At 39.8% G+C, this 22815-nt stretch overlaps 1 protein-coding gene across 3 annotated transcripts in view; it reads right to left on the bottom strand.

Moving 5' to 3' along the window:
• Positions 1-22815, bottom strand: part of Dapk1 (death associated protein kinase 1) — a 189457-nt gene that overhangs the window by 55438 nt on the left and 111204 nt on the right. The window lies entirely within an intron of this gene.

The raw sequence follows: 22815 nt of genomic DNA on the forward strand, positions 1-22815 counted from the left end.
AGAATATTTTTGTTTAGTATTTGTTTATATGTAAATAATGCATTTATAAATGTGATTTTTCAATGAATAAGATGACTTTACTTAATAAAAATAAACTTAGACAAAACGGAAATGTGTGTAGCTGGTTGAGAGGATTGATTTAGTCTATCTCCTTGGCCAGACTGTATGTCTATGCAGGAAAGTTGTCAGTCCTACCAACTGCTGAACACTATTTTACCTTCCCCTGCACACTCCCAGGCAGAAAGCAAACACTCAAAACTTTTCTATCCAGTAAATAAAAAAGCAAACTTCCTTCAAAAATTCACAGTGGTGATTAATGGCAAATAACAAAGAACTTTTAATAAGAGTTTACATAATTTAATCTTTATCAAGTTTACCCATATATTTACAACACAATAATTAAGTGTAATTATGCACATAACTGCTGTTTTCTTTATCTTTCTTTCAGCAAGACAGCTCCATAAACATTATACCTACTGCTTCTACATCCAGAGTAAGAAAATGGGTATTCATGAGATGAAGCAATAATTACAAAAGTGTGACTTCTTAAAAAAAAAGTGTCATATACCACCCTTGCACCCTCCAAGTCAGTGTCTGTCTTAGCATGTATAGCCCAGAGTCCACTGGTATCAAACCTATACAGGGATGCCTTGAGAAATGTAGGTTTTGGGCTTCCCTTCCACTTCCTGCATGAAGGTTTCCAAGAGTGGGAACCAGGAAGAGCTGGGGAGGTAGCTCAGTGGCAAAGCACTTGCCTAGCATGGGTGACAGGGTTCAATCCCAAGTAACATCCCCTCCCCCCCAAAAAAGTAGGACCAAGAAACAGCATTTTTAATAAATCCCCCAAAACTGAGAACCATTTTTCCATGGTTAATTCCATTCTCCTTCTGCAAAGCATTCCTATGATTTACCCACACGGTGAGGTGACTCTATGAACCATGGAACTCTACCCTCAATGGCCTGGCAAAAGCAGGAAGCCCTCCTGTAGGCCTCCTTCCCAAAGGACACCACAGGGCCTGAGCCCAGCCAGGAAATCCAGGAACTCATGTGGGCAGCAGAGGCCTGCAGAGAGTATGGACCCTGATCATGGGGTGGCCTACCTCTCCTCCTTACACCCTCCACCCTGCCTTCTCCTTTCTGCTACATCATTGGCCACATCCCCTATACTGTCTCCAGGCTCAACAATGCAAAACCCTTTTTGTATCTTTTTTATTACTGTTAAAACAAACAATAGGAGGAGAGAGAATCCTTCAATTTGTTGGGGGTAGGGGGTTGGGTAGAAAGAAAAGATGAGAAAATAAAAACTAAACTACCCCATGAATGAAGCCCTGTTGCCCGTTTGCTTGTCCAGCCCTCTTCAGTGTTCTCTGTGCCCCTCAACCATTCAGACTGAGGGTAGTGTGGTGTGGGTGGTCCAGAATCAGCACATTCCTGTTCAAATCTTAATTCTGCTACAGCTAGCTCTATAACCTGAAAAGTATCCCATCACGCTGAGCCTCATTTTCCCACCAAAGAGGAATCACAAGACCTATTTGGGTACTATAAGGATTAAAGATAGAACACTGCCAAGTCTGACACAAGTCCAAAAACTGGGAACGATAAAGAAAGGAGACTATCATCAATGTAGGACACTGGTACATCCTCAGACAGGCTCATAAAGTCTTTTTTCCTCTCCTCTTCAGCCCAGTGGTCTGGCCTGACGACTGAGCTTCCCTGGGGCAGAAGGAAGGAGAAGGAGACGGGGGAGGGAAGAACAGGAGAAAGGGAGATTTCCCTTGGCAGGGAAGCTCAAATGCAGGCCCCACTGTCCAATCCTTCCCACCTGCCCAGGCTGCCCCACTGCCCCCTGACCCCAGGTCTCAGGCTCTACCCAGCTTTTTTAGCTGCCTTTTGTCCCTCACTGCTAACCTATTCTTTTTTCTGAGCAGTGCTCTCATTCTCCTCCTGGCTCCTGCCTCTGTGAGGCAAGGTAGCAAGAATAAAGAGACCCCAATTCAAATCCTACTGATTTGCTCAACTTCACCAAGACTCAAGCTCCTCTTCTCTAAAACAAAGGAACCAGTAATACCTCATAGAGTTATACTGAGATTCCAGGACACATAGACACACTTGGTGCTCAATATATGCTGCTGTCCCCATGTGAATTTCAAACTAAAAATTTTCCCATAGCAACAGTGGTGTGCTGGAATGTTTCACAATAGGGTCTATGTGGTTGGTGCTGGGCAAAGTCCATTCTCAAGGTGTCCTATTCACACATGGTCACTTCAAGCTACCCATGTGATGGCAGTGACTCCAGAGTTGGGAAGGAATTGCACAGTTAGCAGCCCCATGTCCTGGGAGACCTGGCTTTGGTCCAGCTTTGCCACTGTAGTGTTCTGTGCCATGTAAAGATGGTGTTAACAGGATCTCATTGCCATGATTTTGCCATGCTCCCTTAAAAGGTGGCACCTATGGGTCCACCTCTCAAATCTGGGCAGATCCATGACCACTTTGGCCAATACAACACTGCAGAAGTGTCTCTGTACCAACTCTGGGGTGGTCCTTCACAGGCCAAGCGACCTCAAAATCCCAGCTTGTGAAGCCCTCATGTAAGATATAATAAGTATGATTATCCCACTACATAGAGAAACCCTGAAAGAAGAGATGCCCAGAAAAAGAGGCCTAGGATTACTTTACAAGAAAGTCATCTTACAAGTGGATTTTCCATCCCAGCAGAGGCCACAGAGGTCAGACACTGTCCATCTGAGGTCTTCCTCACCCATAAAACTGTAAGCAAAGTGGAGAAGTTATTCTAGGCCACTGTGGGGGCCACCATGAGCCCTACCCACGTTCCCCTTCACTGAATAACCTGCTGTCTCCCCTGCCGTGAGTGGTTCATGAGACAGCCCTCAGCTGCAGAGAGCCATGGGGCTCAAAGTCACACCCTTTCTCAGGAAGCCCATGCCTAGTGGCGATGAACATGGGAACACAAAGCAGGGACTAGCAAATGTCTTCTATAAAGGGCTAGATAGTAAATATTAGAGGCTTTATGGGTCACACAGTCTTCGTCACAACTATTTAGCTCTGCCAATGTAGTATGAAAACAGCTGTAGACAATAGATAAATTATTGATGTTCCAATAAAACCTTGTTAACAAAACAGGTGGCTACTGCCCTGTATATATGAAATGGACAAATAAAAAAAATTAAAATAAAAAAAAATACAGGTGGCAACCTGCATTTGGCTGACAGGCAGTAATTTGCCAACATTTGATATAAAAACCAAGTAATTTCAGCCCAATCTGGAACAGCTTTCAACGGTCATTCTGGCTCCAGAAATCCTTGCTGACTAGCTGGGGCTGTCATTAAGGTTGAAAGACAGTTCCACCTGTCTTGCCATTCCTGTTCCCTTCTCCTTCCCATGCCTGTTTACTAAATTGGGGTTTCAATAAACACCTGCACACACTTCTTCCATCCTAGCTTCTGTTGCCTAGTGAACTCAACATGGACCCCACTGAATTTGGGGGTAGATGACTGGAACATCTACCAGACTGAATGGGGGTCTGTCAGTAGGCTCAGTCAACAGGGATCGGGTCTGCCTTTCTCTGGGCCTGATCACCTCTGCTATTCGGTCTTCATATGTGAGCAACTCAACTCTATCACTTCCTCATCACAAGAGCAATGCTGGAGCCCATAGAGTCAGGGATCAGGACTTCAATGAGGCAGTGCCTCATCAAGACTGGGAAAAAAGGACATTAGTTGGTCCTCTTATTTTCTTAATCAACCTTCTCCCAAAGCCCATTTCAAATCTCATGCTCATGTCACAGCTTGACAGGGAGCCAAACTAGACATCAGGATTAGAAGAATACTCATCCCACTGGGGAAGGACCTATCCTTGGTGCTCTGAAGGATATATACATATCATCCTCCTCCATCCCTACATATATACTCATTCTCTTTCATATATTTATATGTTCATTTGCCTTCATTCCTACTTACATATTCATCCTACTTCACTCCTACTTATATACTCATCTTCCTTCAATTTTGAAGTTCCTTCAATGCAGAAAGGTGGATGTTTTGAGCATGAACCTCTGATTATAAAGTCTTTAGTCATTAATCTAAAATACTGAAAGTTAAATAATTTCAGCAAAGGCTTGGGAACATGGTAAGCAATGTTTAGTAATTTACCTCCTGTTTAGTCCCTCAAATCTCAGGTTGAAAGTGACTTGATTTTTTTTTTTCATTTCCCACAAAGACCCTTTCACATATATGCTTAGAACTAGAACTCAAATGTGCAAAACGTTTTGTTGAACAATAAAGTAATGTTAACAAGGAAAACAGCCAAAACCTTCATACCTTTACTTTTTTGTTTCAAGTTCTACATTTTGCTTAAGAGAAGGGAGATTGATGGAAGGAGAGATGAGCAATCTGTGCAGCAAATTTAGAAAGTAAATTTAACCTCCTTTATTAGTTCTTTGAGTCAGAGTTTTAAATTCTTACATTCGCATGGACATTGTGTGAAATGCATGCTAACAAGCATTTGCTGCTTTCACCAAGACAGCTAGAAAATATGAAGGCTCTCTTTCCTCCTCATGTCATTTACTACCAGCAAATTTCCCCTCAAGATTAGTATAACAGAACCTACTTAGGACACCTTACAACTTCAAAAACAAAATGGGCCTTTCAGATAATATACATAGGAAGTGGGACCTAGGAAGCTGCATTTTTAAAATTCCTCCAATTATTGTGATTGTAGGATTCCAATTTCCAAATTAAAACACTAAGAAGAGACCGTGATTTCTGTTAGGAACTCTAACCTTACTGCATCTAGTAGTAACTGGGGAATTTTTAAATGCAATTTCACAGAACATACTTCCTGAATTTGCATTTAATAAGTCTTGCTGGTGATCCTGATGCAGATGGACCACACTCTGACATGCTGGTCTTTCAGGTCCCTTCCAGCTCTGGTATTTTAAAACTCCATGATCCTCCTGTGTGCAAATATGGCAGCACTACTGCTTTGTTCACACCCTAGTTAGATCTCCTCATGGTGCACAGCTAGCATGTTCATTTCCCATATCCTTTGAATCCAGGACTAGCTCTAGCTAATGGAATATGGACCAAAATGATGTGTCCTTCTTTAGGTTAGCCCCTAACACACCCCACATGGTCCTCCACTCATAGTCTCACCTTTCTTTTTGGTCACCAAAACAAAAATGATCTGGCAGAAGAATCCAAAGAAGAATAGGAACAGCAGAGACATCTAAGTTAATGCATGAAGAAGAGCCACCCAGCCTGTCACATTCACATGGGAATTTGACTGAGTGGAAAGTAAATGTTTTTAGGTTGATCCACTGAGATTTTATGATTGTGTTCTGTTTGCTCTAAATATACCCAGAAATATATACTAAGACAATCCATTTTAAAAATTAAGTGTAAGCAATGCAAAGCACAAAGCACATTCACAGTCACAGTTAATGATATTTCTGTGTGACAAACCTCCCCTGAATGTTAGTGTCTTTAAACCTATCAAGTGGCTCTTTTTGTAACTGCATGTCTCTGATTGGGACTCTCAATCTGGCTTAGTCAGGCTTCTGCCTAGCATGGAAGACTGCTCACAGGGCAGTTCAGCACTTTAGGACAAGTGATTCAGAAAGTAGCGCAGAAGCTCCTCAGAAGTCACCCAGCAATGGAACTAGTCACAAGCCCATCAAGATTCAAGGGAAGAGAATTTAGATTTAACGTCTAGATGGGGAAACTAAAATTTTCAATATTGTTTCATTGCAAATTATACCTTTAAAGGGTTAAGTATAAGTAGTATGCTAGGTTGCAAAGGTTGTACTAACAGATACCACAGATCAGACAATTGAAATTTATTGTATCACAATTCTAGACACTGTAAGTCTAAAACCAAGGTTTCAGCAGGACCATCTCCCTTTGAAAACTGTCAGGGAATCCTTTCTTGCCTCTTTGTAGCATCTAGGGGGTTACCATAATGCCCTCAACTCGTAGGTGATCGTGCCAATCCTCTGCCTGCACTCAGCATCCTCCCCATGTCTCCTCATGTGGGCTGCCTCTGTGCATGTCTCTATCTGTATCCAAATATTTCACCTTTTTAAGGACACCAGTCATATTAGATCAGGGTCTATCTCAGTGATCTCACTTTAAACTATTTCCATATAAGATCACATTCTGAGGTCCTAGGGATTAGGACCTCAATTGTGTTTATTTGGGGATTGGTTCCAATCCAACCAGTAACAGTAGTAACTAACTGTTCACGAGCTTCAAACAAAATACTACAGATAGTTAAAGCAACTCAGAAAAAAAAGGAGAGTAAGCAATGAAAGAGAGGATAATTAGAATCCACTAAAGGTTTCCTCTTAGTCTTTCCTTTGGATTTTTCTGTGAAGGAAAGTTTCACTGATGTACTGTTAGAAAACATTTTAAATTCAGGTCAGAAAAATGTACATCCTTGGAGCTTAAATACTTTCCACAAACAATTTGAAATGATTCTTCCTGTACACATAATTATCCTAGTATCCATATGTGAAGGAGTGAGGTGGTACTCAACTACCTCTTGGCCTTGCCTCTAAATAAACCTAAAATTAAAACTCAGTGCTCCCTTACTATTCCTGTGTGCTGAATGTTCTTTCTTGTCAATGTAGAGGGAGTCTCAAAGGGTTTTCACATCCTCAATCATCATAAACTAATTTAAATTCCTCCGGTCACAGTAGAATTTGCTAAGTGCAAAATTAAAGCTGGGACATACAAAAGTAAAGATGGAATACAATATGCTCCTTTTTTGATTTGTGAAACACTTACAAATTTAAGATTGGAAATAGATGGTGGAAGTTTGTGAATGCCATGCTCTGCTTATATCCTAGGTCACTCCCAAATAAATGAATATCATCAAGAAAGTTCCTAACCTTAAAGCCTGCTCTGAATGAGCCCTACCTCCTTTGAATCCAAAATGCAAGCATTATCTGAAAAAACATTTCCTATCTGTGTTCATCTCAAATTCAAGTAAAAACCTAAAAGTAGTTCCAGAGATTTTCTTGGAAAGAAGTATGCCTGGCACTCCAAACTTATGGTGGGGTGGGATATATTAATCTTTCATTTTATCCAGGGGGTTTACACAAAAAGCAGGAAGGAATAACTAAAGGTCCCTAAGGAGAGAATATCACTCTTCAGTAAGACCCTGGAGGCCTGCATCTTGTTTAAATCTGGGCTCCATGAACTTAGATAGGTCATTTCTTGAGATGTAGTTTCTTAGTCTATAAAATAGAGATATTAATGCCCACTGTTCATTATAGTGGTGGACATTAATAGGGATATTATGACTTAGGATTTGCATGTCTGGAACATGGTAAAAATACCAATATACCAAGTGGCAATCTTTGGCATTGATTCCTCTTAGTCACAGGTCTTGGTGTGAGAAAACCTTTGCAACTCTTGTGTACCCCTAGTCCAGATGCTAGACTTGTGATATGAGATTCTGATGTCATCATCACAATAACCCAAAATAAAACTACCCACATTCTGTGGCTAAAGTGTAGTATTTACCTAAAATACATGGACATTTCTAGGGCCAAAAATATTAGAAAGTGATTTATTTTTTAGACAGGAAATAGGTAAGCTGGAAGGTGGGCCTTGGTTATCAAAAAGACAGAATAGCACTCTCTGGGTTTTTCTCTTGGGTTTGGACTAAGACAGCTTTGAATATTCCTGAGAGCAACCATGGGGCAACTGGAGAAGGAACAGCCAGATTGGGAGGTTGCCAGGACTGAGCAAGAAGGAAGTGTTGCAAGCCCAAGCCCAATAAAAGAACCCTGTACTGTACAGCCACGACCATCTATTTAATGTGATTTTCTATATCCCTCCACTCAAGATAACTTTATTTTAAAAGTCTTGGTCTTACCAACTGCAAATAAGAAATGATGCACAAAAGCACTTTGTTACTTAGGCATGAGTGTTAGGGGAACTCTGAGACCAGTATGAAGGTGGTAAAGGTGACTACAGTATAGAAGAGAACTTGTGGTCAAGCTGACCACACTTGGACAGTCTTCTCCAGCCTGGTGAATCTAGGCTCACTAGAGGGAGCACCTTCACAACAGTCATTCGATTAAAAAGAACAGAATCTTAGCTTAGTCTTATAACATTAAAACATCCAACTATAAAACTAAAGGCTTCTGATCATCTACCCTCCTTCCAATCCTGGCCTTCCTCCTTTCTATCTGCCCAAAGCAAGCACTACATGATATATAGCCCTCTGGAACTTTTTGTATGTAGTCTGTGAACTATACATTGTTTTATGTACATTTTAAGAACATAAGTGGAGCTGCACCATGGTGCATGCCTGCAATTCCAGTAGCTCAACAGGCTGAGGCAGAGGATTATGAGTACAAAGCCAGCCTTAGCAACTGAGTGAGGACTTAAGCAACTTGGTGAGACCCTGTCTCGAAAATAAAATATAAAAAGAAAGGCTGGGGGCTTGGGATGTGGCTCAAGTAGTAGTGCGCTCGCCTCGCATGCATGAGGCACTAGGTTCGATTCTCAGCACCACATAAAAATAAAATAAAGATATTGTGTCCACCTAAAACTAAAAAAATATATATTAAAAAAAAAGAAAAAAGAAAGGTTGGGGATGTAATTCAGTGTGGCTAGATAAGTGCTCCTGGGTTCAATCCCAGGTGCCAAAAAAAAAAAAAAAAAAGAGAGAGAGAGAGAGAGCAAACATAAGTGGTAGCAGACTACCTGTGTTGATCTGCAATTTACTATTTTCAATGCTACCTAATGTGTATGTAGACATACAGTTCAAACTATATTTAGCCATTCCCTGACTGCTGGACTTTATGTTGTTTCAATATTTGCTATTACAAACTACAAGGCAATGATTGTTTCTGCACCTGCTGCTCTTAAGAATGTGATAGCTTTTCTAGATCCACTGTGGAATTTGGGGATCACAGGTTAGACAGTCATAGATTATGCTATATCAACTTAAACTCTTCATCAGTAACTTACAAACATTGCTTTTGCTTCACAGCATCACTTGTTTGATACTATTACTTTTGGCCAATCTAAGGAATGAAAAAGAAAATGAATGAATGTTTTATCAGACATCTCCCTGTTTATAGACAGATAGTCCTTCATGATTACTGGCATTTGTATTTGAATGAGTGTAAACTGTCTACACCCATTGTCCATTTTTCTACTGGATTTTTGCTGTTTTTAATTTTAATTGATTGTGTTCCTTACATATTCTGGATAGTAAAGTTTAATCTCTTGTATATTCCAAATGTGTTCTCCAAATTTGTCATTTTCCTTTCAACTTTGCTTAAAGTGACATTTTGTTAAACTGAAGTTTTAAATTTGAATATACTCAATCTTTTTGTGAAATCAAGATTGAATGAAATAATAGGGGGATTTAGTAACTGTGGGGTCTAGGGTAAGATATTTAATCTGTGTTTGTGACTATTAACAATGGCTTCCCATGAGTGCAGGAGATGGAATATCTCAAGTTTGTCCCCACCCCCATACACTCCCCCAACCCGAAAAGCTCTTGTGTGAAACAATCCAGGAAAGTTAAGAGATGAAACGACTGGGTTATAAGCATTAACCTAATCAGGGCATTAATCCCCTGATACAGGGTAACTAGGTAGTAACTGTGGGTAGTAGCTATGGTGTGGCTGGAGGAGGTAGGTCCTGGGAGGGTTCCTGTGGGGTATACATTTTGTGCTTGTTGAGCACAGCTCTTTATCTGCTTCCTAAAACCATGTTCTGAGCTGCTTTCTTCCACCACATTTCTGCCTCACCACAAGTCCCAACAAATGGAGCTGGCCTTCTATGGACTGAGACCTCTGAAACCATGAGCCCCAAATAAACTTTTCTTCCTTTAAAAAAAGGTCTTTTGGTCAGAGCAGTAAAAAAAAGCTGTCTGTTGGGCTGGGGTTGTGGCTCAGTGGTAGAGCGCTCGCCTGGCATGGGTGAGGCCCTGGGTTTGATCCCCAACACAATCAATCAATCAATCAATAAAGATATTGTGTCCAACTACAACTAAAAGTAAATATTTAAAAAAAAAAACTGAGTGTTAAAAACTGACTCCTATGTTGGGAGATATCTGAGGGCAGCATTATATACAGTGGGACCAGCTGAAACTCCTGACAGCTGGTTCCATGCCTCTTCCTTCCCAACTCTACATTAGTGACATCACATTAGTAGAGGGAAATTGGCCATGGGGGAGCATTTATGCTATAGAAATAGGCAAATATTGCAAACCATGGCCTATCTCCTTTGGAGAGCCAGTTCTTAGCTATTTATCAACACAACACTGACCAACAGTGGCACAGCCATATGCCAACAGAGCCTTCAGCTGAGAGCTGCTGCTTATGCTGAGACAGATCTAGTTAGAAAATTCTTGTACCGACCTGAAATCTGCCTCTGATAAGGTAGATCCTGATCTTCCTTCTAGAACTGAAGTTAACAAACTTTGTCTGAGAGGCTTTTGCTCAGTGAGACAACTATTTGACTCCATTACATATTCCTCTTAGTTTTATTTCAACCATTTAAAAGTGGAAAAACATTTTTTTTTTTAATTTCTCAAGGATTACACAAAAACAGGTGGCAGGCTTTGGCCCACCAACTGTCCCACATCATCTGTTCAAGAACAACATGTTCAAAGAGCATGAGCCCTCTGTGACCTACACAACCACCCTTCCCAAATCTGAAGATGGTCTTCAAACATCCTTGGGACTTTCCTTCCCAAGTCTAGGATCCTGCCAAGGTTACGCTTAAAATCAAATTCAAATACAGGGTGGAAGGATTTAGGAATGTTTATAGAATCTACTTCATTGGACACCTGAAGCTGTGATGGGCTTTGATGCTACAGGCCCAGTTAATTGTAGCAAAAGGCAGAGAAATCTGTAAGGAGGCCAGTCAGGTACTCTGGCCAACTCAGGTGTATCACAGGACCTAGAAAAACTGAGAACACAGAGACTTATCTACTTCATGGTTGTGTGATCCCTGACAAGGCACTTAACCTTTCTGAGCCCCTAGTAGAATAAAGACAGACACAATTCTTTGAAACTACCCATTGAGAGTTGTAGTCTCTTTCTCCTCCACCTTGAATCTGGGCATTCTCTGTGCCTACTTAATAGAACATGAAAGAACTGATGCTGAGTCAGTTTCCAAGCCCAGCTTTTAAGAAACCAGCAGCTTCCATGACTTGTTTTGGAATATTTGCCACTGGAACTGAGCTGCCATGCTGTGGGAGAGCTCAAGCAGCACTGTGGAGCAGAATCAAGGAGTAAGTACATTTGTAGTGGAATCAATGTCTCACTCAACTCAGCTGAAAGCCAGTGCTATTGTGCCAGCCATGTGACAGGCCACCTTAGGAGGGGATCCCCCTGACTGAACTTCTTTCACACCAGCATCACCATGCCCTGCCAGTCATGTGAGGGACCATCTTTAAAAAGTATCCTTCAGCCTGGGAGAGTTGTCCCTGCTGAGCCCTATCAAAACTAGGTTTGAGGTCAAATGGCTACTGCCATTTTCAGTCACAAAACCTTGGATAGTTTCTTCTTATGCACCAAGAGAAGCTCAGACTACTACCTCCTTGGGCTTTGTGAGGATTAAACAACACAGTGTATACAATTTGTTTCCTTCAATGCATGACAAATAAAAAGAACTTAATACTGGCAATTATTATTGTTCAGAAAAAAAATAAGCTGCTTGAGCTCCCCTCCACAGGGAAAAAGTATTACCTCCTATCCTAGGGTTTTACCACCTCATGCTCAGCTTTCTAAAAAGGTTGAAATTTTTCTTTCATGACTTCTTCATTAAACGAGAAGAAATATTAGCTCATTCATCTTCAAAAATCCTTCCTCTGTGGGCTAGAATTATGGCACCTATCTGGCACATGGGAGGCACTGGGTTTGATCCTCAGCACCTCATAAAAATAAATAAATAAAATATTGTGTCAATCTACAACTTAAAAAAAAAAATTTAGAGAACACACACAGAACACGGATTGACTGAATTCAAGCTCCCGTTCGCCTGCATCTCGCAGACAAACCGCTGTGACTCAGCACTAAATGATCCCGCTGAAACAACTGGTCGGCCCTTCTGAACCTGCGGAGGTTAATACCAACCAAGCCTTCATAGGCAGTGGCCACAGGATTGAGACGGGGCTTGGCAGAGCCAGTCAGGACCCACCCGTTGCATTGGTCACCCGACAAAGGGAATGAACTGTCGCTATTTGCATGGGATACCACAATGGCAGAGAACTGACGTCATCAGAATGCGTCGGAGGAGATAACTTCATTGAAACAGGCGGCGACAGTGACTTCTTCCCTTCCCTTCTAATACCTTTCCTCCCAAGCATCAAATAAATTTATAGGAGTAAACAGTAACTCAGCAGTCAAACAGAACAAGAAGTAACATGAGCAGCATGAAAAAGCAAGGAAGAAAAGGAGTTCAAACAATGCAGGACAGCCTAAATATTCAGGAGGACCTAGAGGCATCAGAAAAATGGTCAAATAAAGAACTCAAGGAATACCTTAGACAGATGGAATGGAATCTTAAAGAGGATATGAGACAGCAAATTCAAACAGTGAAAGAACACATTGAAAATGAATTACATAAACAGATAAAAGAAGCAAATAAGCATCTTTATCAGGAGATAGAGATTATAAAAAAAATCAAACAATAATTCTAGAAATGCAGGAAACTATAAACCAAATTAAAAACTCAAATGAGAGTATCACTAACAGAGTGGAGCAAGTAGAAGCCAGAATGTCAGATAATGAAGACAAAATATATCATCTTGAAAAGAGTCTAGCCAACTCAGAAAGGCTGGTAAAAAATCACGAGAAAAACATCCAAGAGATATGGGATAACATAAAAAAAACCAAAATTAAGAGTCATCGGGATAGAGGAAGGTATAGAGGTTCAAACCAAGGGAATGAGCAACCTGCTGAATGAAATAATTATAGAAAACGTTCCAGAAATAAAAAAGGAAATGGATATACAAATTGTCGATGCATACAGGACACTGAGCATACAAAAATCACAGTAGACCAACGCCAAGACTCATTGTTATGAAGATATCCAATATACATAACAAAGAGAAAATATTAAAAGCTACAAGAGAAAGGAGGCAGATTACATTCAGGGGTAAACCAATAAGGTTAACAACGGATTTTTCATCACAGACGCTGAAAGCGAGAAGATCCTGGAACAACGTATTTCAAATACTGAAAGACAATGGATGCCAACCAAGAATTTTGTATCCAGCAAAATTAAGCTTCAGGTACGACAACGAAATAAAAATCTTTCATGATAAACAAAAGGTAAAAGAATTTGCAGCCAGAAAACCAGCACTGCAAAGCATCGTGAGCAAAACACTACACGAGGAAGAAATGAAAAACAATAACCAAAACCAACAGTGGGAAGTACCTCAGTAAAGACAGAGGGCGGGGGGGAAAGCTAATCATGGAGAAACAAACTAAATTAAAAAAAAAAAAGATAAATAATCAAACATGGCTGGAAGTACAAACCATGTATCAATAGTAACTCTAAACGTTAATGGCTAAAACTCTCCAATAAAGTGACATAGGCTGGTAACATGGATTAAAAAAACAAACCCAACAATATGCTGCCTCCAGGAGACACATCTGATTGGAAAAGACATACACAGGCTGAAGGTGAAAGGTTGGGAAAAAATATACCACGCACACGGTCCTCGTAAGCAAGCAGGGGTGGCCATCTTCATATCGAATAAAATCGACTTCAAGACTAAGTTAATCAAAAGGGATAAGGAAGGATATTATATACTGTTAAAAGGAACCATTCACCAACAAGACATAACAATTATCAATATTTATGCACCAAATAAGGGTGCAGCGATGTTCATAAAACAAACTCTCCTAAAGTTCAAGAATCAAATAGACCACAACACAATAATTATGGGTGACTTCAACACACCTCTCTCACCATTAGATAGATCCTCCAAACAAAAGTTGAATAAAGAAACTATAGAACTCAATATCACAATCAATAACCTAGACTTAACTGACATATATAGAATATATCAACCATCATCAAGTGGATATACTTTTTTCTCAGTAGCACATGGATCCTTCTCAAAAATAGACCATATATTATGCCATAGGGCAACCCTCAGTAAATATAAAGGGGTGGAGATAATACCATGCATTTTATCTGATCCTAATGGAATGAAACTGGAAATCAATGATAAAAGAAGGAAGGAAAAACCCTACATCACATGGGAAATGAAAAGTATGTTACTGAATGATCAATGGGTTACAGAAGACATAAAGGAGGAAATCAAAAAATCCTTAGAGATAAATGAAAATACAGACACAACATATCGGAATCTATGGGACACAATGAAAGCAGTTTTAAGAGGGAAATTCATCGCCTGGAGGTCATTCCTCAACAAAAGAAAAAACCAACAAATAAATGAGCTCACACTTCCTCTCAAAGCCCTAGAAAAGGAAGAGCAAAACAACAGCAAATGTAGCAGAAGGCAAGAAATAATTAAAATCAGAGCGGAAATCAACGAAATTGAAACAAAAGAAGCTATTGAAAAAATTGACAAAAGTAAAAGTTGGTTCCTCGAAAAAATAAATAAGATCAACAGATCCTTAGCCATGCTAATGAAGAGAAGAAGAGAGAGAACTCAAATTACTAACATACGGGATGAAAAAGGCAATATCACAACAGATGCTACAGAGAAGACAATTAGAAATTATTTTGAAAACCTATATTCCAATAAAATAGAAGATAGTGAAGACATCGATAAATTTCTTAAGTCATATGATTTGCCCAGACTGAGTCAGGAGGATACACACAATTTGAACAGACCAATATCAATGGATGAAATAGAAGAAGCAATCAAAAGACTACCAACCAAGAAAAGCCCAGGACTGGATGGGTATACAGCGGAGTTTTACAAAACCTTTAAAGAAGAATTAATACCAATACTTTTCAAGTTATTTCAGGAAATAGAAAAAGAGGGAGCTCTTCCAAATTCATTCTATGAGGCCAACATCACCTTGATTCCGAAACCAGACAAAGACACCTCAAAGAAAGAAAACTACAGACCAATTTCTCTAATGAACCTAGATGCAAAAATCCTCAATAAAATTCAGGTGAATCGGATACAAAAACACATCAAAAAAATTGTGCACCATGATCAAGTAGGATTCATCCCTGGGATGCAAGGATGGTTCAATATACGGAAATCAATAAATGTTATTCACCACATCAATAGACTCAAAGATAAGAACCATATGATCATCTCAATAGACGCAGAAAAAGCATTCGACAAAGTACAGCATCCCTTTATGTTCAAAACTTTAGAAAAAGTAGGGATAACAGGAACTTACCTCAACATTGTAAAAGCTATCTATGCTAAGCCTCAGGCTAGCATCATTCTGAATGGAGAAAAATTGAAGGCATTCCCTCTAAAATCTGGAACAAGACAGGGATGCCCTCTATCATCACTTCTATTCAATATAGTTCTCGAAACACTGGCCAGAGCAATTAGACAGACGAAAGAAATTAAAGGCATAAAATAGGAAAAGAAGAACTTAAATTATCACTATTTGCAGACAACATGATTCTATACTTAGAAGATCCAAAAGGGTCTACAAAGAAACTACTAGAACTAATAAATGAATTCAGCAAAGTGGCAGGATATAAAATCAACATGCATAAATCAAAGGCATTTCTGTATATCAGTGACAAAACGTCTGCAACGGAAATGAGGAAAAACACCCCATTCACAATATCCTCAAAAAAAATAAAATATTTGGGAATCAACCTAACAAAAGAGGTGAAAGATTTATACAATGAAAACTACAGAACCCTAAAGAGAGAAATAGAAGAAGATAGAAAAATATGCCCTGTTCATGGATAGGCAGAACTAACATCATCAAAATGGCGATATTACCAAAAGTTCTCTATAGGTTTAATGCAATGCCAATCAAATCCCAATGGCATTTCTTGTAGAAATAGATAAAGCAATCATGAAATTCATATGGAAAAATAAAAGACCCAGAATAGCAAAAGCAACTCTAAGCAGGAGGTGTGAATCAGGCGGCATAGCGATACCAGATTTCAAACTGTACTACAGAGCAATAGTAACAAAAACAGCATGGTACTGGTACCAAAACAGGCGGGTGGACCAATGGTACAGAATCGAGGACACAGAGACTAATCCACAAAGTTACAACTATCTTATATTTGATAATGGGGCTAAAAGCATGCAATGGAGGAAGGATAGCATCTTCAACAAATGGTGCTGGGAAAACTGGAAATCCATATGCAACAAAATGAAACTGAATCCCCTTCTCTCACCATGCACAAAAGTTAACTCAAAATGGATCAAGGAGCTTGGTATCAAATCAGAGACTCTGCGTCTGATAGAAGAAAAAGTTGGCTCCAATCTACATACTGTGGGGTCAGGCTCCAAATTCTTTAATAGGACACCCATAGCACAAGGACACCCATAGCACAAGAGTTAATAACAAGAACCAACAAATGGGACTCACTTAAACTAAAAAGTTTTTTCTCAGCAAGAGAAACAATAAGAGAGGTAAATAGGGCGCCTACATCATGGGAACAAATTTTTACTCCTCACACTTCAGATAGAGCCCTAATATTCAGAGTATACAAAGAACTCAAAAAATTAAACAATAAGATAAAAATAACCCAATCAACAAATGGGCCAAGGACCTGAACAGACACTTCTCAGAGGAGGACATACAATCAATCAACAAGTACATGAAAAAATGCTCACCATCTCTAGCAGTCAGAGAAATGCAAATCAAAACCACCCTAAGATACCATCTCACTCCAGTAAGATTGGCAGCCATTATGAAGTCAAACAACAACAAGTGCTGGCGAGGATGTGGGGAAAAGGGTACTCTTGTACATTGCTGGTGGGACTGCAAATTGGTGCGGCCAATTTGGAAAGCAGTATGGAGATTCCTGGGAAAGCTGGGAATGGAACCACCATTTGACCCAGCTATTGCCCTTCTCGGACTATTCCCTGAAGACCTAAAAAGAGCATACTACAGGGATACTGCCACATCGATGTTCATAGCAGCACAATTCACAATAGCTAGGCTGTGGAACCAACCCAGATGCCCTTCAATAGATGAATGGATAAAAAAAAAATGTGGCATTTATACACAATGGAGTATTACTCTGCACTAAAAAATGACAAAATCATGGAATTTGCAGGGAAATGGATGGCATTAGAGCAGATTATGCTAAGTGAAGCTAGCCAATCCCTAAAAAACAAATGCCAAATGTCTTCTTTGATATAATGAGAGCAACTAAGAACAGAGCAGGGAGGAAGAGCAGGAGGAAAAGATTAACATTAAACAGAGACATGAGGTAGGAGGGAAAGGGAGAGAAAAGGGAAATCGCATGGAAATGGAAGGAGACCCTCATTGTTACACAAAATTACATATAAGAGGTTGTGAGGGGAAAGGGAAAAAAACAAGGAGAGAAATTAATTACAGTAGATGGGGTAGAGAGAGAAGATGGGAGGGGAGGGGAGGGGGGATAGTAGAGGATAGGAAAGGTAGCAGAATACAACAGTTACTAATATGGCATTATGTAAAAATGTGGATGTGTAACCGATGTGATTCTACAATCTGTATTTGGGGTAAAAATGGGAGTTCATAACCCACTTGAATCTAATGTATGAAATATGATATGTCAAGAGCTTTGTAATGTTTTGAACAACCAATTAAAAAAATAAAAATAAAAATAAAAATTTAAATGTTTCCTCTTTGACACCCAATTTTCATACAAACTCTTAACTAGTCTCATACTTCCATTCCTAAACCTCTCTACTGCCCAGCACGTGATCATGCCACCTCTCCAAAAACTAAAAGAATTCTGTCTCAGTTCATCGAATTCAAGTTGACCTAGGCCTCCAATGATTTGAGGGAGACACTGTTCTTGGTGTTACAGAAAATCTTATGTTTTTAGAGTTTATGTGCCACATGCATGGGTGGACCAAACCTGTTCAGCCAAGTGTGAAAAGAAAAGGATGGCCCTAGTCTTATTTTATTTAAAAGAAAAAAAACGAAGAAGAAAAGAAAGAAAGAATTTGTGATCCCTAAAAAGTTCTTGACCTCAAGAACTTGGTCCTCATAGTCCTGGAGGACATACCTGTAAAGTTGGATTCAAGAATAGCCTCTATGGAAAAATGAATATTTTTAAAGCAATTACTTTCATTCACAAACAAAAAAGCAGAATCATGACTTTCTTTCAGCATCCAAGATGAGGACAGGATGCCAGAATGGTAAAAAGAAAACGTATCATGATTTATCAATACCAGCAGGCACCATATGACAGCCAACCCCCTCACTGAATGTTTAAGAAGTGGGAGTAGTTGCCAACATAGCACAATCAACTATTGTGCTTTCAAGTCTTGATAAGATCATCCAGACCCCTGCCTTAAAGGATGACAAACTCAAGTTCAAGATAAAATGATCAAGTGGCAGTTTGCTGAGGCAGACTCTCAGACAGAAGGCTATGGTTTTCAGCTAAACATGGTACCAAAAAAAAGAAAAAAGAAAAAAGGAAAAAAAATTGATTTTTTTCAAATTGAGGAAGCATGTACAACATAATGAGACATTTATAAAATAAGCCAACAACCAAAAATAGTTTTTATTTCTCTCTTCTTCTTTCAGGGAACAGAATCCCTTTCCCTCTACCAGTTGAATAGATCAAAATAATTGTCAATCTTGAGAATATGCCCTAGGTTTCATATGCTCTGGGTTTCAAGAAGGGGTTTGTAATAGACAAATCTCTAGAGGAGAAAACATTGATCATCGTTTTTGTGAGTTATCAAGGCCTAGTGAAATGACACATTAACCCCCTGCAGGATGTTTTGCATAGACTATTATCACACCTACAATAGATTCACATAAACCACTGGCCCTCCCTCTCCTTGCATTTCTATTTCTATAGGGGATAAGTCAAACAAAAGAGGAACAAATGGGGGAGATAACACAAAAATTTCAAACAAATGAAGTCAGAATCTCTTTAAAGCTCCCAGAAATGAAAATTATGGAGCCAATTAGTTCAGGAAAGAAATAATTTTTAAAAAGCACATGGCATCAAGAAGGCTTTGTAGAACACTGGCTCAATGCATTTCTTAAGTAATCCCATGAGACTAAAGGATGCCCTTGAGAGAGGTAACAATGTTGGAGAAAGGGCCCTGATATAGCTAAGGCTTTAGGGAGTCTTGTGGATGTGGGGAACCTTATGTTTCTGATTAGAATGATGAAAATTCTTGGATCTGGAGTCATTCAGATCTCAATTAATGGAGAGAAGAGTTGAGAGAGAATCCAAAACATCCATTTCAGGTGAAAATAGAAACAAATTCAAAAACCAGATGTTAGTATGCTAGAAAGGAACCCTGAAATCAGAGTAGATCCTTAGCTACCTGAATGGGCGATGCAGTGTGGATTTAAGACCTGAGGCATGAGACTGGGCCACCCATCTGTCAACATCCAAAAGACTAAAGATAGTCTTGGGTTCTACATTTCAAGAGAGATGAAGTCTAGAGAATATTCAAGGTTGGGGGTGTGGTTCAGTGGTAGATAAAGTGCTTAACATATTTGAAATCCTAGGTACAATGCCCAGCATGAAAAGGAAAGAAAAAATGTTACAGTGAGGGTGATACATACACAAGAAGGACAATAAAGCTATCCCCTACTCTGGGAAGTTTAGGGAGGACAACAGATGTAGATACTTCCGTTGGCTCCAGGAATGGAGGAAGCATTGGCTAGCTTGGTTCAGACAGGAAGTTCACTAGAAAACATTTGGACCTCTAGGCACAGCATCCTAGAATTCAGTGGCTGAGTCTGCCAACTGGGTCACCATAAACGATATACAGGTATGCAGAGCTACAAATGTGCAGCCCTCAAATTGTCTACATGGGGCCTGGGGTGCCAAGCTGGACCTTGAAGGTAGTCCTCTCCAGTCACAAAGAGCTTCATTTATTTCAGTGGTCCAAACCAATGGCCATGTTCAAAACATACTGGACCAAGGTAAGAAAAGGGGAAGGAAGCATTGCTTTAGGCAATGTAGTGGGGGAAAGAGGGTGGATAAAAGGCTGAGACAAGATACAGAACCACTTTCCAATTTGTTGCAAGCAGATTTCTGAACTACAGAAAGTACTCATGCAAAGGAAAATAAGGAAGTCAATAGGCAGAAAGACCACAACATATGCCAAACCTCTTTTTACTTAATGGCTTCAGCCCAAGCTTTGGAGACCCACAGAAATAATTAGGACAATTGAAAGTGGGGCAAACGGAAAAGCTGGGGCAGCCAGACATCTCTTCAGCCAGGGCAATTATAACTGGCGCTAGAACAAAAGGCCAGTGGGAAGTAAACCAAGCTGGGACGGCCATAGATGGAGGTTTACTCCAAAATCAATCTGTCTTAGTTTAGCTGAAAACAAGGGAAGACTATTATCCAGCAGAAGCTCGGAGGTGCAGCTCCTCCTACTTTTCGAATGGGTTTAGTTCTCCGTGATGATGCAGTGAAAAGAGCTAAAATGAAAGCTGCTGATTGCTGTTAATGATCTGGAAATCCCAGGATGAAAGACCACTAGCCCATCAGATGAGGGCACGGCCAATGCAAAGACAGGTGTTGCCACCCCTGAGTTGTGAAGAGCTGAGCTTTTAATGGGCACAGAGCAGAAGGGTCCTTCCATTCAGTTTGAGGATGTATTTGAGGTGGAGGAAGAAGACCTGGAAGAGGAGGAAGAGATGGAAAAGCTATTGAAATTCACTCGAAGTTGATGAGGCTGTCGTATCACTTCCCCTCTCAGTTTCCCCCTTTTAAGGATAAGGGACCTGGCTCTAATAGAAGAGGGGACACAGAGCTGCCGACAACCTAAGTGAAAAGGAAACGGAGGGAGTAACTTGAAACCCTGCTCTTCTGGCAGAGGGGGCTGAGCACACAGCCATCCCCATCAGAGGCCTCTGGGAAGATGGAGACAAGATTTTGATCTCCACTTCAACAGCATAAGTCGGAGGCTATGACAGGATATGGGCTGATGTCATGAAGAATACTGTAATGGGCACAGAGGACTCTTAATTGTCTGAAGAGCTCTTCTTCTTTCTTTCTTTCCTTCTGCACATAAACACTTAAGTACCTGCTATGTGATGGGTATTATACTACATGCCAATGCCCACTGGCAGCTCTAATTTTGGCCACCCACTTCTGATTGCCATTTGATTGGCATCTAGCATGATAATGCCAGACTTTCAATAGGTTCTCAACTCCTGTCCCTTGAAATCCCATCAACTGTCCTTCCAGTCCACATTTTCCATCCATGCACCCAACTTGAACATAGGGTCCCAACACTTTTCAGCTCTGCTTTAATGACAGAGGACTGCTAGAAGCACAGCAGGTCACAAATGATGCAGAGTCTTTTGGAAGCAATATCTCTGTCTTCAGTTCCTCTCTTCCTTCCCCCATCCTTAGCTAGAAAGGTCCTTCAATGCTGTTAATGAGAATCATCATAGTCCTCCCGTAGCTAGTCACCTGGACTGAACTTAACTTCAGCCACTTATACTGAGAAAACTGTGGGCTAACATTCATGTCCTCTCCTGGATGCTTGGCATATTATAAATGCCATAACCAACACAATTCTAAAAGGTGATTAAAAACACACATACAAGATCAATTAAATCTAACTTGGGTAGGCAGAAAAACAGTTGAGGGTATAAGAAGTGATGAGTAAGAATTCTTCAGGGGGAAAAGGTATGACCTGATCATGGCAAGAGATTTTCTATGGATAAAGTATAAGTGACAGAGAGGAAGTGGGTGGAGGGGAAGTGAATGATATAATAAGGGGCCTTGGCAAAAATCAAGGAGTCTACACCATTCTATGAATCATGGACTTCATTCAGCAGGACGATGGAAGCCCTCAATGATGCTTTTAAAAGTTTTATAAGATATAATTCACATACCATAGAATTCATTATTTTTAAGTATACAAATCAATGGGTTTTAGTATTTCACAGTTATTCAATAATCACCACAATCTAATTTTAGAATATTTTCATCACCCCCCCAAAAGAATCCCCTTTGCCCACTAGCAGTCACTCATCTTCTATCTCTACAGATTTGCCTATTCTGGACAGTTCATATAAATTAAATCATACTAACATATGGCCTTTTAAGCCAGCTTCTTTTATTTGGCATACTTTCAAGGTTCATCCATGTCATGGTAAGTATTAGTACCTTATATTTAATGGCCAAATCACAGTCTGTTATATGAATGTACCATGTTTTGTTCATTGGTTGATGGATATTTGGTTTGTTTCCACTTTTTGACCATTATAAATAATACTACTACGAATATTCACATTTAAGTTTTTGTGTGGAGATACATTTTCATTTCTCCTGGGGACAGTCTGAGAAGTGGAAATGCTAAGTCATATAGTAACTCTTACACATATTAAAGAATGACGAACTATTTTCCAAAGTATTCTGCCATTTTACATTCTCACCAGCAATGTATGAGGGTTCCGGTTTCTCCACATCCTTTCCAACACTTGATATCATTTATCTTTTTAATTAGAAGCATCCTAGTTGGATATAAAATTGTATCTTGGGGCTCTAATTATGTATTCCTACTGACAAATGATACTGATCATCTTTTCATGCCCTTATTCACTGAAGGTTTTTCAGTAAGATAAGTTGTTAATCTGTAATAAATCTGGAAGTAAATCTAACAGTACAGAATAAGAGAATGCCTTAAAAATTCAGG

This window comes from Marmota monax, unplaced genomic scaffold, assembly GCF_021218885.2.
Source record: "Marmota monax isolate L192 unplaced genomic scaffold, Marmota_monax_Labrador192_F-V1.1 WCK01_AAM20220418_F8-fsc00366, whole genome shotgun sequence".
Taxonomy (NCBI): Eukaryota; Metazoa; Chordata; class Mammalia; order Rodentia; family Sciuridae; genus Marmota; species Marmota monax.